Genomic DNA, 23,968 nt, shown 5'->3' with positions numbered 1-23,968 from the left:
TTGTGGCGGTCTTTAGAAACAGTGGCAATTCTGTTTTTGTAACTAGCTTTGGAGGATTTTATGAGGGATCTCAGCTTCTTACTGAGGCTGACCAGGGAGTTCCTCCAATCATAGGTTCATAGGTTCATAGGTTTATACTAGGCTATCTGCCCGAGGGCATTTATAAGCCTAGCCCATAGTTTTTTGTGGCTTATGCCACCCCTTAGTTTGGAGAAACTATGCCCATTATTTAGCTGTGCCTCTGTCGAGCAGTGACACTGAGGTAACCCCTGGGGTGTATCTGCGATCTCCCATCCATTGGTCAAGATTCCTCTTGAACAAGGCCAGCGAGGTGCTCTGCCTCACATAAACCGGGATTTTGTTCCACAGCATAGGGAGTCTTTGAGTGATGAATCTATCCCTCCAGCACGTCCTATTAATAACCGTGTCGAGGTTTAAGTCACCCGCCCTTGTGGCTCTGAGGATCTAGATTTTTGAGATGAAGCATATTCATCAAATCTGGGTTTGACATGGCCTTGTATGTCAGGCATAGGTCACCTCTGAGCAAGCGATGCAACTGAATATAACTGGAGTTCTTTCAGTCGTGCAGCATAAGACAGATTTTTGAGACCCTTTATCCTTTTGGTGAGGAACTTTTGTGGCCTCTCCAGCTGCTGCAAGTGTCGGGTCAGATACATTCCGAATGGGGCATTGTACTCGATCATTGGTCTGATGAGTGATGAGTATAGGGAGACTATGACTTCCCTTGATCTAGATGTGAATCCCTTCATGATAAGGTGGGCAATGTAGAAGGTCTTCATGGGATTTTACTCTTTTTTGCAGCAGATTCTTTCTTCTGTTGTAGTCTGTTTATGGCAGGGGACCACCAGATTGGCTTCCTTTTTTTGGAGGCTAGCATTTTGGTTCTGTTAGGGATAGCACGATCCATGCACTCGTGTAAGTGCCTATAAAATGCATTTGTGTAGGATTCAGTAGTTGTACCTCTACTGTTCATCTTGCATGGGTGTTGTGAAGTTTGCCACTTCTGTCTTAAGAAGCGTGAAGTTGGCTTTGGAGAAATTTTTTACGGTGGTTTCCCTAATGGGGGCTGGGGACAGAATATGGATGTCTAGGGTGATTAGCTTGTGGTCAGATCTGACCAACGAGGAATTGACCTCTGGTATGGAACACCGGTCGCCCATATTGGTAATGACCAGGTCTAGGATATTGCTGCCCCTGGTAGGTGTGTGGATAAGTTGATCCAAGGCGTTGGAATTTATTAATTCCAGAATACGTTGAGCAAAAGTGTTGGTACATGAGTAGTTTTCCCAGTTAATGGTGGGGTACTTGAAATCACCCATTATTAGGATGTTAGGTCATATCCTAATATTTTCCAGTGTATCAAGAAATGAGGAGTGGGAATCCTGGGGCATGGTGGGGGATCTGTATCAAGCTACAATTTGGATAGTGGTCTTGCCCAGAGTTAGTTGTACTTGGATAATCTCGGCTGTATTATGCTGAGCAACTAGCCTGGATGTGTGGATATCCTTAATGAATATGGACCGGCCTCCGCCTTTAGTGTTTCGGTCCAGGTTAGGTGGCTGAAAGGTGTGGTATGAATTATAGCCTGGTAATGCAGGGGTGCCTCGAGTGAGTGCATTTTGTATATACACACCTATATGTATATGAAGATGATTATGTTCCCCTGAAAAACTCTTTATCTTGTATATGATATGTGAATGGTTGGTTTCATAAACAGTTGCTGGCTGTGTTAAGATTCAGTCAGAATGAAAAGATGAAGTAACAGGCATGAAAAATATTTTAAAAAGCTTGGGGTTGATTAAGCGAACTATTAGGAGGCATGGGTATGAATGCTGCTGGAGTGAATGCTCCTTCTGTGTAGCTGGCTAGTGGCTACCCTGTCGTGACACAGTTTATAACAAAAATGCAACCACGTGTACATTCTGTAGTGTTATGTGCCGGCGTGTGAATCACGTAAAGAAACTCTTATATACTGGGAAGGATCGTGATAAAATAAAATAGAAGGGAAATGCATAGTGTTGGAGAGGCTAGTGGTGAATGGGTGGTTAAATAACCAGGCGAGGGTAGTTACAGATGGGCGTTAGGGTGAGTGTTACGTATGCTGTACTGCCTTACTTTCTGTTAGTAGGGCCCCAAGATATTAAAACACCGACTCCGACTCTGCTGGGGATACGTACATCGTACAACTAAAAAATTTTAGGCTCAGCCTAGGTTTGTAATGATTATCAGTATTTACTGGCTGGGTCAGGCTATACCCCCACTCTAGTAAATAAAGCCCAACTCGCAGGCACACACACACACGCGAGAGAAGGTTTACCTTAAACTACACTGTTGAGAGAGATATGCAATTTACAATGACTGTTATAGGCGCATTATGATAAAGAAAAAAAAAAACATAAAAAGTTACACACGTATTACAGGAGTAACGTAAGCCAGCTCGCTATGCCATAGAAGGATGCATTACTGCACTCCGTAAATGGGGTTGCCACCTTTACAAAAAGAGTAGGACATTTTTGGTATAAACGTCAGATTTTGCAGGCCAAAACATACACGGCCAGTACAAAGGACAGAATTTCCATTTTTTGCCTAAATAAAAGCTTATTCTTGTAGCATTTTAGTTGCTTATTCTGTTTCTTATGACATTTAGGTGTTTCAGATACAGAATAACTGTTTTATGCAACTATTACATAACATATAGGAAATAATTTTGTCCTAAAATCTCAGGACATTTGCCATTTTTACAATTTTTTGCAGGACACAACTGCTCAGAGGGACTGCCCTCGCTAATTGGGACAGGTGGTAACCCTATCTGTAAATCATCTAAGGATCGGCTTGTTTAGAAACTCCAAGTTAAGTCAAATAATTAAAAACGTGGTTAGAGCAACACTTGTTAAGTAAAAGCAAGCCGGTATAATTTCCTTTAAATACGATAACTGGGATCTATCACAGATTGGAGAAAAGACAGAATCCGAATACTAAAAAAAATAAGAAAGAATATCGCCGCTTACAAAACTTTGCAAACAGCAGCAGGATTGAATAACAGCTTACTTTCCTCCGAAGATATTGGTTGCAGAATGAAGCGTCATTCAATGCAAATACGTCATTTCCGTTATCAGGTGGTTTGGCCTTGCGAAGATGCAAGTGCAGAGTGAAAGGGTTTCCCTATTGCGGTTCGCTGACTCTTAAGCAGTCAGGCAGCAACAAAAACAGCACTGGACGTATTGGAAGTTCGGGACTACCTCCCTTCTTCTGCAGCTACTAGAAGTTGCTGCTCTCGGAACGTAGCTGCAGGATGATTAGCTTTTAACAGGATAGTTATCCGGTGACGGGAAAGGTAGGGCCGGCGATGGGGTCTTCTGTTGTTATGTAGCTGAGGGGTATTTATAGCCTGCGGCTGTTCTTGTAGTTTGGTATCGTGGGAATGGAGTTTTGTAGTTATTGTGAGTATGTTTGAATTAATTGCCACAGAAGTGTGATGGATTCTGGCTTCAGTAGCATGACAGGAGGACCTTTTCAAGTCACTACTGTGTTTGGACGTATATTACCCATTTCCTTGACAGTGTTACTTTCGGTCTGTCTGTTTTATTTTAGTTGAATATTGAGATGGGGGGTGGGGCTTTGTAAACTTACATACTCTTATTGTTTTTAGCTTTTTGTACTGGCACATAAGTATTTTGTTGGCAACTTATTAATTCTAATTTTATTTTGTTACGTATTGTTTTGATGTTTGCAGATTTGTAAATGGCATTGCTTCCTGTGTTTTTAATTCAGATGTTGTTTTCCTTTGTCGTTTTGAAAGTTGCAGTATACGGTTTATTGTGTATAGCACAGCGACACTGTGTATTTGTTTTTAAAGTAAGTTGTGTACGCTGACAGTTTTGCAGGTGAATTGGTTATTACTTCAGGTATAGTTAATTGACCGCTGGTTAAATTACTGTTTGAGTTTAAAATGTGAATAGATCAAGGAGGGAACAACTTGTTAGAAAAAAAAATATCTGTTTGTGTTGCACCACAGGAGACTCCTTAAGTGGTTTTGTCAGGTAGAAAAATCTACCTGACTCTGCTTTCATCACTTGTTTGTATTTAAGTATTGCCTAGTGACTTGTTTGCCCAGGGTGTAGCAATGTGATTGATCGTGAGGGATGTGTACTCTTTTAAGTGGTTGTTCTGAGTTTAGTTTATATTCTGTTTATATTTCGTGATTGGACTTGAGTGGGCGTTTCTACTTTTTATTGTGAAACGATGCATTCTGAAATAATAGCGTAAAAGCACACTTTTTTAAAACTGACCAAGACTTGCATGTATTGCGTAACATAACGTGAGAATTTTTGGTTACTGGTACCCAATTTGGAACTAGGCAGACTTGAAAATTGCATGATTAGGAATGCATCTAAAAAAATTGATAGGTAGTGAATGCAGACAATTGTGTGTAACTGTGTATACCTTGTTATTGTACTCTGCATAGATCTGTGTAATATACATGAGAGAGAGTGTGGCACACAATGTTAGCATACTGTGACAAATGGTTACTGAATGGACCACTCTGCCTTTTCCTATGCCCATTGCATTGCAGTTGTATTGAAGAAGTTGCACATGTATATAGACAAATTATTTCAAAATTGCGACAGTGTGTATATTTTTTTGAAAGTCTCTCTGGGGGGGTGGCTGTTATGCCATTTTCTAGTAACTGCACTGATTAGGGTTGGCAGGTTAAGCATTCTGTGTAACATGGCAAGAGATGGGTTTTGGTACGGTCATGTTGGGCATTAAAATGTGTAGTTTTAGGTTCATTACCAGGATTGAACTGTGTGTGGGTTTGAGAGTAGCACTGACTGATATATTGCCACATTGTGTCTTTTCCAGGCTTGATGATGCTGATACCAGTAAAACAAAAACATGCCATACATGTAATATAATCATGTCTATTTTTGTAAAGGAAGAGAATAATAACTAACAAACATGAATATCACTGATTTTTATCATTGTGGTGCAGATCTGAATTTTACTCAAGTTGCATGTCCAAATCAGTGATGCTGAGAATTGGGGACAGTCTCGCAGTCATACAATTTAAAAACGTTTTTGTTAGAAGTAATACTTATTTTTGTGGTTGAAAGGTGGTAGTTCTAAAATATACTGTGCAGTGGTAATGATGGTTTGGATGAATTTAATATTTTTTGGAGCCCCCCCCCCCCCCCACCAGCTGTGCTACAGTTTGATGCATTTCTGCTTTAAAATATATAATTTTAATTGACTGTAATAGAAGTTTTAAATGTTGTGATTTAGGTAGATGTAGTCCTTCATCTGTACAAGACTTTACTGATTTAAGTTGCGACCACTCTAGGCATGTAACCATGAAAACTCTGTGACGTAGGCTATTTCTGCTGCACGTTAGCCAGATGATGCTCTTAATCTAGAGTTAAGACTGTTGGTATTAGGAAAGGCAGATGACATGCTAGCTGAGGATTAGGTCATTTTATGATTATCAGTTGGTGAAAGGCATTTCCACTTGGTATATGCATTGTTATGTTTTCCTTCATACTCCACTGCATGCAGTTCTTGTAATTATTATGTGAGTAAATGTTGCTGACACTGAAAAGGTAGAAAGGATAAAGTTAGAGTTGGGTCAGGAATTGTATGGTGTGAGAGAAGGCGGGAATAATTACCATGAAATGACAGAGGTATTTGCTTCAAATTCTAGTGTCAAACGTGTTTTCCATTTTTGTATTTCCTCAGTTAAAAATTTTATTTGTAGTGACTGTGTTGGTTATCTTGGAAGTGGTCATCTGAATTGTAGTTTACATGATATTTGAAGCATGTACTTGTCTGATGGAATGATTTCTCTTAAAGTGACAGGTGTGATTTGCTGAGGGAAAGTTCATCAACATGAGTATCTTATTTAAGTGGAATGTTATTGATCTGGTGATGGTGGCTTTACCAAAGGAAACTATATATTGCATTTCTTTACATAGAGAGTAATCGCTTCATTAATGTACCAAACATTAGTTTGACTCAACCCTCAGTAATCCTATCCTGAGGGATAGTATGTCCTTTATCCATGACCTTGGTAATTCTTTCAAAAAACGCCACTAGATTGTGTACATACAATCCACTTTTGCAACAAGCTAAACTGGAGTGCTGAGTAGATATCAAACTCAAAATCAACTCCAATAAACATTTAGCCACTATAGGTACTTATAATTCTCCAAGAATTAATCTTGCCACAATTGAAGACATCCTCCACTGGATGTTCTTAACCCTTCTTTATGAAACTGTTATAACGGGGGACTTCAACACTGACTGCTTCACATGTAATCCTGAAAACCTGACTAAATTTGTCAACCTTCTCGGCTTCACCCAACTTATTCAAACAGCAGCCAGAGTAGACAAAACCTCCAAAAGGCAGACTAACCTAGACTGGACCCTAACTAACAAACCCTCCCACTGTCCGACTGCCTCCCTGACAGCCTCAGTGATCACCTCCCAACCTACCTTCTTGGGCAATGTATTAACCCATTCAAAATAACTATTTATGGCCAAGTCTGAAACAAAAATAAACGTGATTCCCAAGTCTTCATATCCACCCTCCAACTCTGTAACCGAACTCCTGTAAAGACTTCACTCCTAGATGCAGCCGTAGACTATTAACTCCACATTTCTCAACATATCAAACTAACTCTCATCTCCTACAGTGATGAGAATAAAGTCATATTATGCCCCATGGATAACTAATGAAAAAAGAGAGCTTCTTACACTTGGGGATTTTGCCCGGGACCAATGGCATACAAAACAACAAGACGACAGCTCCAATGCCAGCGTACTATTCCAAAGCAAAGCTTTTTGGTAAACTATCCTTCAGTGCTAGTACTCCATACTAACATTATTCACTAAGTAAGAGCAGATAAAAATCGTATGTCTGTAACAAACAGCAGGATAGAAAACAAAAGTTGATATCGTGGTAACTGGATACACTTAAAATGAATACTAAACAACAAGACAACAGCCCCAATGCCAGAATACTTTATTCCAAAGCAAAGCTTTCAGGTAAACCACCCTTCTTCAATGCTAATACTCCATACTAACAGTATTCACTTTTACATATGATTGTATGATTTTATCTGCTCTTATTTTAAGTGAGTACTGTTTAGTATGGAGTATTAGCACTGAAGAAGGGTGCTTTACCCAAAAGCTTTGCTTTGGAATAAAGTATTTTGGTGTTGGAGCTGTAGTTTTGTTTAGTATTTGTTATTCTCCATTTACCATGGTACCAACCAATGTCATACAAACAGATCCCAAGTAAACAGTGAAACATTCCAACAACTTGCCAAAAACAAATTAAACAACACAAAAAAAAACCTACTACACTGACGTTCCACTAAAACACCAGAGCAACCCACAAAAATTCTGGTCGGCTATTAAAACCTCCTCCACCCTCGGCAAGAATAGTCACCAACCCCATTATAATAATGTGGATAGTACTGCAATGCAATACTTCACAGAAACCATACTGTCACTCTCCAAAAACAACTGCTTCACTCCTATAATCATTCTTTTTAATATTCAGTGACCATGACAACACCTTAAGCTTTAATCCTGTTCCAACTAATACCATTGGTAAATTACTTAAACCTACATCACTAGCTGCTGACAACTTACCAACAGAATATTTTAAAATAGCAGCTGCTGACAACTTACCAACAGAATATTTTAAAATAGCAGCTGATGCCATCTCCTACCTAATTTCCATTCTCATTAGAACACCAAATTCTACCCGTTTGGAAAGTCTCGTACGTAATCTCAACCACAAAGGTGGTAACTAATGAACTCTCCAAGTATAGGCCTATAGCTGTCGTATCTCTGCTACCCAAATGTTAGTGTGATAGCTGTGAATGGATGCATTTCCAACAACCTACTAGCTGACTCCCAGAATGGATTTCTACCCAACCCAACCGTAGCACCACTACTGCACTCCTAAATTTTACCAATACCATCGGTCAACCTAGGAATGAAAGTTAAACTAGTATCTTCTATCTTCCTAGATGTGTCTAAAGGCTTTGACTCCATCTCCACCAGAAATTACTAAAAGTACTCTGACCTAAAACTCGACCACCTTTCCCTTGCATGTTACCATAGCTATCTGATGGGTATTGCTGCCACTTAACAGCTTGCTGTCAACCGATCTCTTCTACTACCTGTTAACTTGGGGGTCCCACAGGCATCTATCCTAGGCCCCCTTCTCTTCAGTGTTTTCACAAACAGTCTTCATACTGCACCACATTTGCCTCCCTTGTCCAGTATGCAGATTATTCTAATCTTATCTGTGCTACTGTCAACCTGCCACAACTAAAAAATACAACAAAGCAGTCTTTCTCTGCAGTTGAATCTTGGCTGTCTGACTCGGAGCTAATTCTAAATCAAAACAAAACCAGACTTGTTCATTTGACCCACTAAAGCTATAGATCCTCCTCCTGATTTTTATATCACTTCCATGAATAACACCGTTATAACTACAGTATCCCAAACACAACTCCTAGATGTCCTAATCGATAACATGAAATTTGACATCCACACATCCCAAATTATAAAGAAGGTACATATAAAATTAGGTTCCCTCTACAAAAGCAAACCATTCTTAACAGATTTTGCAAAAGTGGCAGTTGCTAGAACACGCCTGTTATCTGGGTCTACTTCAGTAAACTGAATTTACAGTTACCCAAATTGCAGATTCTGGAGATAACACTGAACATGCGATAAACCAAATCTGAACATTACCATTTTGTGTGTATAATATTATTTTTTTATATATATATATATATATATATATATATATATATATATATATATATATATATATATATAATCTATATATAAAATTTGCTTCACTTCATATTGTTGAAAGCTCATTTCATCGAATTTCAAAACAGCGAGACCAAATCATCGAAAAACTCCAATTGTCAAACTCATAACATAGAATCTCAAATCATTAAACTACAAAGCAACTAGAAATAACACCCCACAGTTTTTACTATGTTTGCCCCCCCCCCCATACATTTAAATATACCAACTCCAAGGCCCCACTACAGTGGGGGGGGGAAAGGTAATTTCCTAACCTTGGAGTTGGTATATTTAATTTTTGGGGGGTGCAGGGGGGGGGGGCTTGCCTACAGCAAAATATGTGCATAAACGTAGTAAACCGTGTCTGGGATGTTATTTCTAGTTACTTTGTAGTTTTCAATGATTTGAGATTCGGTGTTAGTTTTCGACAGTTTGAGTTTTCGATTTGGTCTCACTGTTTTGAAATTCGATGAAATGAGCTTTCGGCTATATGAATATATATATATATATATATATATATATATATATATATATATATATATATATATATATATATATATATATATATATATATATACACACACACAGACACACACACTGGAGACACTTGGCCAACATGGGGAAAACTTGCCCTTTTTCCCACTGTAGTGCAATCCCATAGTTGGTATATTTAGTTGGGGGGCTAAGCCCCCCACCTGTCTGGGTTTGACATACTTCGATGTGGTGTTTTGTGAGATGTTGGCCAAGTCTCTCTCCCTCTCCTTGTGTACAGGGAAAGCTGGTTCGGTTTGCACGCTCGATGTCTCTGTAATCTGCAGTTCGGGTAACTGTAAATTCGGTCTTCCAAAGCAGACCCATATTATCTACACTGGTTTATGCCTCACCCATACATACCAGTGTAAAGAAAACAGATCTAGGAAAACTTGAGGCTTGCTATAACAAAATAGCCAAATTTACCACAAACTCTTCATACAGGTCCCGTCAGTGCTTAGCTCTGAAATAACTCACTTGTTTTTCCTGTTTGAAAAAGAGGAGGGGCACATCCCTCTTGAAAAGAGCCATTTGTGATCGTCTAGCACAGCAACAAGGACTCTCTCTTTACTCTGTATTTTCTTTTTAGTACAAAAGAAGACTAGGGACCTTGGTTCTACTTAGTCCTCTCATGTTTATCCAAAGGAAATTGCTTTGTACTGTTTGAAGCTCATGCATGCTTACTCAATCAGATTAGCCAGGCTGCCCACAAGTGGACAAACTTAAAATCTGAAGTGGCTATCCCAAGTCAGAAATGGAGAAATGTTCCGATAGCCACAGCCCCTAAAATGTTCATGAAATGTCCCAGTCATAACGGTTGCATCCTAATGTTGCAGTGTTCCGGAGTTTTCCCAGTACTGCACCTTTTTATCTGTTTTCTACTGTTAGGAAGAATTCAAGACATTCTTCAGATAATGCATCATGTATTCACCGTGCCTATGCCCACAGCAGTGCTATGTCTTTATGCTTTTAGGTTTTATGGAGGCAGCCAAATGATACCCACTGCCAGTTATTATCTCTGCCTTTTAAAGTAAGCACTTGGATCCACCTGAGCTGATCTATTGACTGTACCAAGTGGTCTTAACCACTGCATGTGCCCTGGGGTCAGTGGCGCATGAGTGCTGGCACAGATTTGGGGGGGGGGTTAGTATAATGGTTACGGTGACTGCCTACAGACACAAGTTACAGCGTTTGATTCTCGCCTTTGCAAGGAAAATTGGCCCACAAGGGTAGCTAGCCTATACTTGCATATGAACTTGTACTCTAATGCTGTATGTGGCCATTGATTTCCTTATCAGTAAATTCATTTAGAGTAAAAGTCGTTTTCCTGATTCTGCAGGCTTTCTGTTAATTCAGACAGCATGACAGTAATATAGGGATATCCTCAGAAATACCCTGTTGTACCAACTCTGCAGTGAAACACCAATGATCTGGAAATGAGATACCTAGTTTCACAGGTTTCTGATACCAAAATGCATTCTAGATGGACTGAATTACTACATACCATTACCACGCAATTGAATGAACATGGGTCTAGTAATATGCATATTTCAGAGGAGAGTCTATGTGGAACCTTTCACACCTTGTCTTGGTGCTACTTCTCACTGCTTCTAATCTCCTCCGATAACTAGAGGCCAGGTGTTGTCCTTTACAAAATCATTCTTGAGGTGGCAAAGAGTCTGCTGGTCCTCTACTCAAACTTCCATAACTGAAGTGAGTTCCTCTTGTTGTATAGATGTGTAGGCAATGAATAGGATTAAAGACCTTGTTAAAATGGTCAGGTTTTTCCCCTTGTCATGATTACTGTTGAACCATATTTTATTTCTGTGTAACTTATTGAGAACTGCGCCCCATTATATTTAGGGTGTATTCTGGGAGTGTGGTGGACAGTTTTCTTCTGAAATGCTACCACAAAATATTTTTTCTGATTGACATGGGTTGGGCTAAATGAGACTCTTCACTTAACTTAACTCTGGTAGAATACTGTCCAGGTTCAGCGCTGGCAAGACGATTAAAAACACCCAATTTAAATGCAGGCATAATACAGATGAGTAATACATATGACTATCAGTAAATTATTATTGCACAATATTTTACAATCGTAGACATGACACAAGGCTTTGTTTGTGTTTTGACTAGCAAAACCAGTCATATGTTTGTGCTTTGCAATGAACCTTTTTACCCTGGGACTCCATTGCAGAGTTGGGCTACTCGGCTAGACATTCTCAATCATTCCATGAGAGATGTATAATAGACTCCCTCTTATCCGGCCTCTCTAACCAGCTGTCAAATTTCTGCCGTAGCCCTAGCAAAAGACAACCAAGAAAAACACTTCCACCTCCTCTGGGCTAAGTAATGAGACATTTGCGTTTTAGACTTTGCATTCGTTAGAAAATGCATACTAACACAAATCCTCTTATTCTAGCTGATTTATAACCTATAAATGTTATTTTGTATGCTTTTTTTCTGATTAACCAGCCATTCGTTTATCCAGCCTAAGGTGTGATGCTAGCGAGACCAGATAAGGAGTCTACTGTACGGTAAAAGGATCCCTTGTAATACAGTTGTGCCAATACTCCTACTCTTAGACTGAACCTCCAGTGTTATACTGAATGTACTTAAAGCAGTCAAAATTGCTACCTCTGATTTATGTTCTGAGTGGAAATATATTCTTAAAAGTATGCTGCTGAAGTAGTTGCATATGTTGCAGAATGAGTCCAAACTGAGCCTTGAAGTGTTCTCTCTTTTTCATGATAAAAGGCAATACAGTGGGCCAGACACTCTGATCATCTTCTTTCGGTTTTTCCCGGTTAGGGGTCGCCACAGTGGATCACCTGTCCGCTCATGATTGGCAGTGGAGTTTGTGTCAAGTTGCCAGCCCTGTGCCCAACCTTCCACAGAAGGCACTCACACGGGCCAGACACTCTGATAGGGTATGTTTTTTAGAAGAGTCAAGTTCTTCTATTAAATGAGACAAGGTTGACCTTTTTTGTTCATGAAGGGAAGAGGTCCTTCTGGTGTAGTTTGCTCAGCACCCGTGAGTACAGCCAAGGTTTACACCGCTGGGTGGCTAGCCCTGCTGTGCAGAATTTCTTCCACACCACACACTTGCAGGCAACACTTACACCTATAGCCAATTTAGAATGTTCACTGCTAGCTAAGTTGATTGGGTCAGGTTAATGGCAAATACATTTGTTTGACATAAAAGCAGGATTGTAGTGATATCCTGTTGCTGTGAAAAAAGGCTTTCGTCTCAAAGGCTGAAACATAACAGATTCTTTCCCCTGAAGTGACAGTCATCAAAAAGAGTGATCTATTTAGTCTGTTGAATCTGGTGGTTTTAAATGGAGGTAAAGTTCCAGTACTGAGCCATATTCCAAGGTAAGGGCACACACGTTTTCAGAAGTCTTTAATAAAGAACGGTCATAAGTAAACTTTAAGGAGAAACACAACCTAAACATTTATTTCATCATGATTTGGTGTTTCTACATTTTAGCACCACTCTGGGCCTATTTACAGATTTTTAAATATTTTTATACTTAATTTCTGAGTCTGACCACATGGGGTCTGGCGTCTAGGTATCCCACAATGCAGTGCTCATCTGTAAAAACTTACATCATGCAGGCCTCTTCCTAAAGCTGCTGTCACTGCATTGATTTTACATGCGTACACTGCTGTCATTCAGTTAGTAACATTTCATGCTGTTCAATGACAACTTAAAACAGTGCAGCAAATGCCACATAACAGACTTTTCAAAGTGCTTTTTACTGCTGCTTCTTTTTAGAATGGCTAAACTGCAGTGTTTTTTTATTTTTTTTATTTTTTTATTTTTGTGAAGTCTGAATTGTACTAGTTTGACTCCTCTCCCATTTGAGCTGTTACCTGCTGTGATTGACAGCAGGAGACATGACTCATGTACTGTTTCCTTGTTCTAGCATTTACTTTCTGTATGGGTAGGGGAAGGACTAGGGAGCTGTGACATCACAGCATGGGTGGGTATTTAGGACAGTCAGTTTGGGGAGGGAATTGGCCAGAAAACTACCTGTATTCAGTGGCCTTGATGACATCAATGAATTGGAGACTTATCCTGCCCTGAAAAAAAAGTGTTTTGAAAATGAAACCACCACAGTACAGTAAGGTAATGCTCTACTGGAGAGAAGTCTGTTTAAAATCATAGCAGAGACAATAAATATGGAGGAAAAGGACAGAGAACTTGAGCATTTAATGATAGTCCCATTGTCCTGCAACTCCTAGGATTTGTTGCTACCTGTGTACCCTGGCAACAAAGCAAGGTAGATAAGTTTGAGTTGGGTGTAGTTATCCAGTCTTGAAATTGGACAGTTACAATGTACCAACCATCCCAATGTTCTTGCTCATATGATAGCAAGTTCTACTTTTTGAATGTATGACTTTCTTGTATCAAGCATGTTGATTTTTCAGAATTTGTAGTGTCCCCAATGTGAGTGGCTGGGCCATATCAAGCAGAGATGAAAAACTGTCTTCCTGAGGTGTTGATGTTCTAACCAGGAGGAGGTTTAGAGGCTGGTAGGTACCTAAACACAAAGCAAAAGAAAAAAAAGTTTACCTTTTGAAAAGTTGAGCTATTTAAACAAGCTTTGCTCAATCTAGTTTTACTTTCAGAAAGACTGTTGAAAGGTGTCAGTAAGGAGAAGGGTACAAAAACATTTCCACAACATTGGATATATTATGGAACACAATGACGACAGTCATCAAAAAGTGGAGAAAATATGGGATAACGAAGACATTGCAATGAACTGGACGTCCCTCCAAAATTGATGAACAGACGAGACGAAAACTGGTCAGGGAGGCTGCCAAGAGACCTACAGCAACACTGAAGAAGCTGCAGGAATTTCTGGCAAGTATTGGTTGTCTACTACATGTGACAACAATCTCCTGTATTCTCCATATGTCTGGACTATGGGGAAAGTTTGCAAGACTGAAGTCTTTTCTTGCACAAAAAAACATCCAGGTGTCTGGCTGAAATTTGCAAAACAATACATCGTCTCCTAAAATCATGTGGGAAAATGTGTTATGGTCTGAGACCAAGGCTGAACTTTTTGACCGCAATTCCAAAATATGTTTGGCACAAAAACAACACTTCGCATTGCCAGTAGAACACCATCCCCATGGTGAAGCATGTTGGTGGCAGTGTCATGCTTTTGGGGTTGCTTTTCTTCAGCTGGAACTGTGGCTTTAGTCAAATTGGAGGGAATTATGAAAGGTTCCATATACCAGTCACTTTTTTGGCCCAAAACCTTCAGGCGTCTGCTAGAAAGCTGAAGATTAAGAGGAATTTCACTTTTCAACACAACAGTGACCCCAATCATACACCCAAATCAAAAAAAAGAATGGCTTTACCAGAAGAAAATTAAAGTTTTGGAATGGCCCAGACCCAAATCCAGTAGAAAATCTGTGGTGTGACCTAAAGAGGGCTATGCACAAGAGCAATATGATAGATCTGGAAGATTTTTGCAAGGAAGATTAGACAATTATTGCCAAGTCAAGATGTGCAATTCTGATAGACTCAGACTCGTACACAAGAAGACTGAATGCTGTAATTAAATCAAAAGGTGCTTCAAAGTATTAGTTTAAGGGTGTGCACACTTATGCAACCAGCATATTGTACGTTTTTTTTCCCCTAATAGATTTTTGTTTTTTCAATTGAATAGTACAGGTTATAGGTCACATTAAAGGTGGGGAAAAGTTTTGAAATGATTTATTGTAGTGTAATTTATATCACAAAAACCTGGCATTTTTAATGGGGGTGTGTACACTTTTTATATCCACTGTACTGTGGTGGTGTTTCCAATCACTCAAAGGGCCACCGCTAACTTCTCAAACATCATAATCATTCTGAACTAGTGGAATAGTACACACGCACACACTGTTCTAGCAATATTTTTTAGTTCTTTTGCCAAAGTTTTAATATAGCTGCCTCCATGGAACAGTTTATATGACTTGAATTCACAGAATATAACCTCCATATCAGAGGACCTTGTAAGGGAGCCCATCCTTCCCTAATTTTAAAGGGAATGGGATTAGATTAAGGGTGAATAATGAAGCACAGGCTCTTGTTTGAAAAATTCAAGCAACTTGTGTGACAGTTGTATTCCAAAACATTTAGATGGGTGGGGGGTTAGCTGCTGACTGATGAAATTATGTTGGAGGTCTTTGTAATTCTTTCTTCAGTACATATCTTGTGGCATTTAAGTTAAGATCACTACTTGCTGCTGTCACAGCTGTTGTAGTAGAAAATTCTTGTTAGTCAATTGTGTATGCCCACTGCTTGTGCGACCCAAGGAATGTGAGTCACGATCTAAAATATTGCCAGAGTCCATATTCCAAGGTGTCTTGATGAGATCATAAGAGGATGCCATCTTCAATTCTTTCTTGCCTGGCCAAGGCTTGGTTAAAAAAACGCAATATCAAAACTGTAGTAGTCTGGGTGAGACTGGCCATCTGAGGATCTCTGAGATGTGCCTGGGACACTCCAGGCAGTGAGCTCTGGTAAAAGAGAGAATGGGGCTTGATAGGGATGTGAGAGGGAAGATGCAAGTAGAAGGACCAAAGAAGTCAACCCAACCCAGGCTACAAAGGATGAAATAGAACCAGGAGAAAGAAGGGGGTAGGAGGGAAGATACCTGGACAGCAACAATGAAAATCTGTGCGCATTGGCATTTAAGTTCATGAACTTAATGTTCATCAATACTATTCATTGTTGCAGTCCCTAAATCCTGGTCCTATGCCAGTTTTATGCCATGTTTGAGGATACCTGTCTTCATATAAACAGTCTGGATGGAGAATTTATCTTAATTCTCTTTTTGACATTCTCTTTGCCATTTATGAAATTATGCAAATGTGCTATAACCAGAGTTCTGTTTAGAAGAGATTAATCATAACCTTCCTTCCCAACATATTCCCTTCCTTAATAGCAGCTCTGATTTCTTTTGGGTATGCAGTTATAGAAGCAGGAGTTTTTTCAAGGTTCAGAAATGGAGATATGGCTATGAGAGAGCGAGTGATGTCTCATGCCAGCCTGGTCGACATGGGCATACTGAGACAGTGTAGCAAATGCCTCATGTTTACGGACAGCCCTCTTCTCCTAGCACGCAATTGTTCTATTTGCGAAAAATGCATATACATCAGTAACCTGGAGTCCATGTATTCTTGTACCACAGCCAGTACTCCTGACAAAGAGGAGATTGCCAGCACAAGTACCACACCACGCACATCACATAGCCAAGCGTGCACACACACACACACACACACACACACACACACACACACACACACACACACACACCCATGCAGAGGTCCTCAGTAAAAACTTACCTAAACAGCAGAGACCTCAAAAACACACTCGCAACATCAGACAACACACTGGTGTCTTACAAACACCGCCCACCAGACATACTAGTCCTTGGTGACTCACTTGTGAGAGAGAGCGATGTCCCCCTCACCAGGCTTGACAAGAAGGCTACTGTCAGTTCTCTGTCTGGTGCCAGAATCCACCACATCATGCACACACTTTCTATCCACAACAAGTACAAGTTTTGTCACTGTCCATGTTGGTGTGAATGACTTGAGACGTACCTCCTTGGACTGAGCTCTGATTGTGTCTCCCAAGCAGGTATGACCCTAACCCTAAGCAGCATTCTACTTTCACCAAGAATGATACCACAATACCAACAAAAAATAATTTGACTTCAACAATTGGCTTAGTTTCGGATGTCATTCCAAGGGTATCCAGTATTTGTCTGCCTGGGATGACATGGTCGGCAGGCCTCAATGCTTTGCCAGAGGTGGCCTCCACCTGTCACTACTGGGTTTCTGGATCCTGGTCAAGGCTCTCTCCTCCTCCATTGTGCCTTTTTTAGGCTATGTACCAAAGACAAATCTTCCAACATAAAAGATCTGTCAAAAGGCAAATTAAAGCTCATGCTGTTTAACGCTAGGAGCCTTAACCTGAAATTGCACTCTGTGGAGGCTCTCTGCTGAATGCTGAAGTAATTGCAGTAAGACATGCCTGGAAAGCATGTAGTTCTTTCTGCCTGGGCTGGCTTGTGTTAAACGATGCTACTCTAAATTTATAGACCAGGGTTTGATTTGTCATATCTCCATTAGCCTGCTGTGTCCAAGGAATTCACTTAACAGATGGTAGTTCTGAGGTACCCCTGAAAAAGGACTCCTGTCCAATGGGCTTAGTCATATTTAAATGTTTGCATGACACTTATTTGAAAAAATGTTGGTGTATTGCATTGTTAAGCTGTTTCTGATAAGTGTATTTTTTATAGGAAATTATGATGTTGCTACTAAAGGAAAAACATCAAAGTATTTGGCAGCCTTTGGGTAAGAACTCAAGGTAACTGGGCTTTAGAATAGGAATGTCATACCAGTGAAGACTGATGAGAGCATTTCACTTATGTAATCAGGGCATTATCTGAAAAATCGGGTGTGGGTATTGATCACGCTGTTAAAAGAAATGGTGGCCCTCTGGGGGGACTTTGGGTTGGTGCTGCATATAGGCCTATGTAGTTGCTAGGCTGTGTGTTGGTTAAACTTGGACAATTTAATACTGGATTGTCTGTTTGTCATTGGAAAACGACGTTCTGAACAGCCAATTTACCTAATTTAGTAGATGTTTAAAAATAGGCTGCTTGTTTTTGTGCTTTTGGTTTACAACGTGTTCTGGATGCCAGACTTGTATATATGAATTAACATCTCTAATGTGTTGGTTTTCCATCAGAGAATCACTTTGGTAATGCACTGATTTTTCCATCAGAAATAAATAGGCTGTGCCTAAGGTATTAATCAAAAATTCTGGCAATTTCACATCCGATAGTGGCTATATTTAAGGTGTCACCAACATATGTCAGTTTTTTCTCAGTTTGTTGTGTTACTCTTTCCATAAATCTATTTTGTCTAGGTATGTTCAAAAACTTTTGCAGTTTGGTAAAGAATTTGTGGCAAAAATACATCTGCACGAGTTCCATTCGTACATACAATACAGATCAGCATAAGCACTGGCAGCTTTAGCATATCTGAGATCACTGCATGAGATGTGAATCTTCCTTTTGGGGCAAACAAAATTAAGCAAGCAGTCAGCTTCTTCCCATCCTTCTTCCATGGCTAGCCACTGGTCTTTGTGGATGGATAATACTCGACTAATTCTGTTTTTGTTAAAGTAAACCTTGTACTAGAAAAATCAGCTAGATCACTCTTTAGTGTAGTGTGAAATGGTAGAGAAATTCAAACTTTGAGGACATTTCATGCCATTGCTTTTTGTCATTTTTTTACATTTATCACCATTTTATTTTTCTGGCAGTTAGGTCTGCCACAGATGGGATTATGCTGTTATCTGTAGTCTCATTTGTTAAGCATTTAACCTGTTAGCATTTGAGAAGCTTGGTTACTGTAAGTGTGTGTGTGTGTGTGTGTGTGTGTGTGTGTGTGTGTGTGTAGTATAGTCTTTCGTTTTATCTCCTTCACTCCACCTCCAGCCACCCATTTTGTTCCTCCTGGGGTGAGAGCCAGCCCATTTGTTTTGTAGACAAGGAAAGAGTCCCTGGTGTCAAGGTGAAAAGCTTATTTAACCCATTCATTCCCCTTTTGAAGGTGACAGTTGAGCCCACAGATCTTTGCTGTCATGAGAGCTCCTCCTCCTCCTCATTCCTTGCCCAATTCCCTCCCTGTGGTGGCAGGTGGCTTCACTGAAGCCTCTACCCAAGGAGCTCCCTATACATTCATCCTTGTCCTCCCTGGCTAACTGTGGCATAAGCCACACTTATCAGTAGCTATTGTCTTGTAACACTCGTGTTGGAGTCATGCAGCAGGTCACACCACCCTTTCAGTTGGTAAAATGGTACCAGCCCCAAAGTCACATCCTTCCCTACTTCACCCCTTACAGTGACTGAGCCTCTTCTTAAACCCAGGTTGTCTGGCTTATAGTCGGGGCTTTCCCTTTCTCCACCCCATAGGCTCTAGGCTGTAAAATTTATTTTGAAGGAAGTCAACATTTGCTGATGGTGAGTAGAACTTTCCTTCCTTCCTTGTAGAACCGGATCCTGGATCAGACATTGCCTTGTAGATCAAGCAGATGTCATCTCAAAGTAACCATAAGAATCGGAAAATACATGGTCAATTTTGAAGACTTTCTCAAGAAGTTCTCTTTTCAGCCCTGACTTAATTTGATATCTTTGCCAAGCTTGTTTCAGACCCAGAGCTGCATGTGGTTGCTCTATTATCTAAGTGTAAGGAACTGGAACAGTGTTTTTCCATTATAATGGTACTAACATAATTGCCTTTTTTTTTTTTTTTTTTTTTTTTTCCTCTCAGATTTTTGTTGATTTTTGATGAGTCCGACAAATTGTCAGGGAAAAGAGACAGACAAAAAGTGTGGCTAGCCTTAATGAATTGTGCTGTTAACTCCAAGTTACTTGAAATGGTTTAATGAAAACTTTTTAGCCCTTGGCTTCAACAAATTGTTTTTGGATTTGCCTCTGTTGTTGGCACTGCAGATTTAAATCTGTAGTGGGGAAAAATAACTGTAGTTTTAATAAATTGTGGGATAGGTGAAACCAGTAACTGTTGTGAAGCAGGAGCCTGTGAAGTATTTAACAATTTTGCGTGATTTAATTCCTCAGTTGCTTTCATTACTTGCTAGATTCTAACTGTCTTGAGGATGTATGGGTGTTGCATACATGTACAGAATAGGTAAGAATATGGAATAAAATAAGATTTTTTTTAAATGTTGGGAATAAATAAGATTTTCTTAAATGTTGGGAATTTTCTACAGAGACCATCCAACACCTCTCACTATCTCAAAGAAATCTCCTCGGAACATGGTTGTGGAAAAGTAGGAGCCTGTATTTGGTGGGATTGTGCAGTAATAAATTCTTGATGGTTGCTATTCCCCAAAATCTCTGTATAATATGTATACGCGTGCACACCCACTAACTGTTAAGATATGTAAATTGTTTTTTTATAGCTGTGCATAAGGCCCCCTTTTATGGAACTATCCAGACTCCCCTCTGAGGAGGAACCAAGTCAGATATCATGTGACAAAAAATGTGGCTTACTGGATTGAGCAAATCTTCCTGTTTCCTGAGAAGGATGGTTGAGTTTAAGTAATACTTGTTTGGACCATTAAGTAAGACTTGTGCTAGCATGTTTGACTTTTTGAAAGCTTTTATAATGTATGTTTGCGCTGAACTTCTGCTGCATTGTTTTTGTTGCAAGTTTTTTTGAAAAATCAATTTTAAAAGATAAGTAGAGTGCTTTCCCAAATTGTGTAAGAAACCTTGATCATAATAAATTCATCCTAATCAAAAGGACAGCAAAATTGATATCTTGTCCAATTAGCTTTTTCCCTTTGCATGTCTCATCCACCCCTCATAGGTTCATAACCTATATAACTGTCTACCTTTTTACTTTAACTCATTATAGCTGAGTGACACCTCCTGTGTTTCTGCAGTTATAGCCTGTTCAAATATTGAATGTTCATACTTGCATTAATAATGCTTCATTCAAATTATTAAAATATTTCATCTTAAAGCATGCACAATGGCAAACACAACTGCATTGGTATTTGACTACTGTCTAGTACAGGCAAAGAGATCTTAATTGGTAGTATCTAGGTCTTTTGGCTTTTCCGAGTTAGGGAGTCGCCACAATGGAACTCCAGTCTGCTAATGATTGACAGAGGACTTTTACGGTGCTGAGTTGCCAGCCCGATGCCCAACCTTCAAAGAAGGCACACCCATTCACACACCTACCTGCATGTCTTTAAACGTCACTCGCCCATGGGGAGGACATGGAGACTCTGCACAGAAGGCACTCCAGCCGAGAATCTAACGAGAGAACCTCTTGCTGTGAGGGGACAATGCTAACCGCTGCACCACCATGACCATTCAGAGAGATCTTAAAGGACAACTGCACCCACAGACAAAAAAAATTCATCATGGTTTGGCGTTTCCTACATTTAACACCACTCTGGGACTATTTAGAGCTTTTTAGATATTTTTATACACAATTTATGACTCTGACCACATGGGGTGTGGCATCTTGAAATAATTCTGACTGTTTAGTCTGCTTCTAAGTATCCCAGAATGCATTGTTTGTCTCCAAAAAAAATTGCATCAGATCTGCCATGTTTTCCCTAAAGCTCCTGTCAGTGCACTGATTTTACAGGCATTCACTGCTGTTAGTCACCTAATTTTGGTTAAAATATTATCCTTTTTCAGTGACTACTTCAAACACTAGTGCAAATGCTACAGAACAGAATTGAAAAGTGCATTTTATTGCTCTTTCTTCTTAGAGATGCTAACTTGATTTCTTTTGTGAAGGCTGAAATCAAATTCTTCAAGGTATCTCCCCTTCACACCTACCTTCCCTAGCTGTCAAAGAGCTATGGGTAATTTGACCCATTATCTGCGTGTGATTGACAGCTCACATCAGGTGACCAGACTAATGTACTGTTTTCTTGTCGGACTTTCCTTCCTTACAGTGGGAGACTTTGTTGCACTCCTAACAAATTTAGAACCAAGCTCCATAGCACTGGGAATAATCACTGTTTTGCAAAGCATCAAACTCGCACTTATTTTTCCTTCCTGTTTGGTTAAATAGCTAACGAATGATGCACTAAACACGCACATTTCCCAGACTTGCATGACATATAAACACAATATTTCACAGACTTGCATGACAGCACCCACATGCTTCTTTTTAAGTGGTAATTTAAGAAAATTACGGTATTGCATACTTGTAATCCGATGTAGTTCTGTTTGATTTTAATTGACAGACATCTGCTTCTTATGTAAAAACATGCAATTATGTCTACGCATGGTCATTGCAAATTTATGCTCTTAGTTTTTGCAGCTGTTACTGTGCTTCTGCCTGTACTTTGTCACATATCGGTAGGGCTCTCAGAAAAGTGAGATTATAGTTTGACATTTTTGCTAGGTTAAAAGTAGGCTGGGCAAGTCAGCTGTAACATCACAATGTGGGAGGTCACTGTTCTATACAGCATGCAAATCGGGTGGGAATTACATCACTTTGGGGGAGGAAACATCCTGGTAGCTAGAGCAAGAGCTCTGGCAGATGTGACATCATTTCATCACCGAGATGTTTTTCAACTTGGTTTTCAAAGTGAAAGTAAAACAGTACGGAATGGTAGGAATCCTAACAGGGAAAATAGTTGAGTGGATTAGTTTTTAAAGCTGCATGGGTGATTTGTCTATGCTGCATCAACTAACTGGGACTAAGAGACAGCAGGTTGAGCAATCTGCTTTAATATCCCGTTGTCCTTTTAATTGGTGTTCGTATAAATATTTTGTCATAAATTTTACATTTTTTTTCTAAATGCCTTTGCAACCAAGTAGCACAGACAGAACTGCTGGATGAAGAAAATGTTGCTGATATGTGTAACTTGAGTGGTTGCTGAGATAATTGTAAGTTGTTAAAATATTGCAAACTTAATAGTTACTGTATTTATTGTAATTTATAAAGCTGTTTAAGACCTAAAACCCAAAGAACAGCATTGCTATAAAAATGTGTGGTGAAGAGTTTGCCATTTATACTTCAGTAATTCTAATGAATATGGAGTTATGAACATTTGTTTGAGATGTGAGGACAAACGTTGATTAGTTACGGTATAAACTGTCAGAGCTCCATTAGAGGAAATTTTAAGGCAGTAGATAACTATAACAGAACATTTTTTTCTCTTTAAACTTCTCTGTGGGTTACCAGATTACCTCAGAGCTGACGGATCATACGGCAAAATCGTTATCTCCTCTCTGTCCTTTTACAAAATAATTCCATATAGCATCAAACCTAGCTTAAACTAGTACAATAATGCACGTGCGTGTGTGTGAAGAGGAAAAATGTGTAATCAGTTAAGTAAATACCTATGCCCTTCAATCAGATGGCTTTTGATCAAACTGTACCACCATAAATGCTATTTACCACTTTGGCAATGTACTTTCAAAAAATATAAAAAGGCACAGTTTCTTTTAAAAATAGGCATTTTGGACCACTAACCATAATTTATTGGTCCAGAAGAGTAAAACTGACATTTTTGTGGATTACCCTAACAGACCTTTTCAGGTACTATTCGGTAATTTAAGTGTTTGTTTTGTGTGATGCACCTTGGGTATCAGTATTTGGACCTTTTGGTTATGGGATTAATTAAAGATTTGATGCACGAACATCCATCCCTGTCTGAATGTAGTACTTTGCATAATGGTGTAGTGATTTTGAATGCAAATAATGCAACCTAAACACTGAAAGGTTCTCCAAAGTAATTGATGGAATTGAATAACAAAAAAATTTAAAATACTGCATTCTGGTTCTACAGCAGTAAGTCTAGGTACTTTTTGACAGAATAATCCCACCGCAAATGCAAACATCCTTTAGATTAGTTGCCTCAAGTTTATCTAGAGAGAGGGATTGATCAACAACTACATTTTCAGTATCCCAGTAAAGTACAGTTGAGCAGTCCAGGAAGTTGTCGGCCACTCATAGTATCCAGGAACTTTATTATGTAAGGATGGAGGGGGGGGGGGTT

At 39.5% G+C, this 23,968-nt stretch overlaps 1 protein-coding gene across 1 annotated transcript in view; it reads left to right on the top strand.

The window, feature by feature from the left end:
- Positions 1–2,974: 2,974 nt before the first annotated feature.
- The window catches only part of STK40 (serine/threonine kinase 40), a 1,174,020-nt gene continuing 1,153,026 nt past the window's right edge, over positions 2,975–23,968 (top strand). Inside the window, exon 1 of the mRNA XM_044089696.1 lies at positions 2,975–3,355. The gene's annotated coding sequence lies outside the window, so the exon portion shown is untranslated. The remainder of the gene's footprint in view (positions 3,356–23,968) is intronic.

Source organism: Protopterus annectens, chromosome 1.part1, assembly GCF_019279795.1.
Source record: "Protopterus annectens isolate FY-2018-M chromosome 1.part1, PAN1.0, whole genome shotgun sequence".
Taxonomy (NCBI): domain Eukaryota; kingdom Metazoa; phylum Chordata; order Ceratodontiformes; family Protopteridae; genus Protopterus; species Protopterus annectens.
This window is presented reverse-complemented; position numbering and strand designations above follow the sequence as displayed.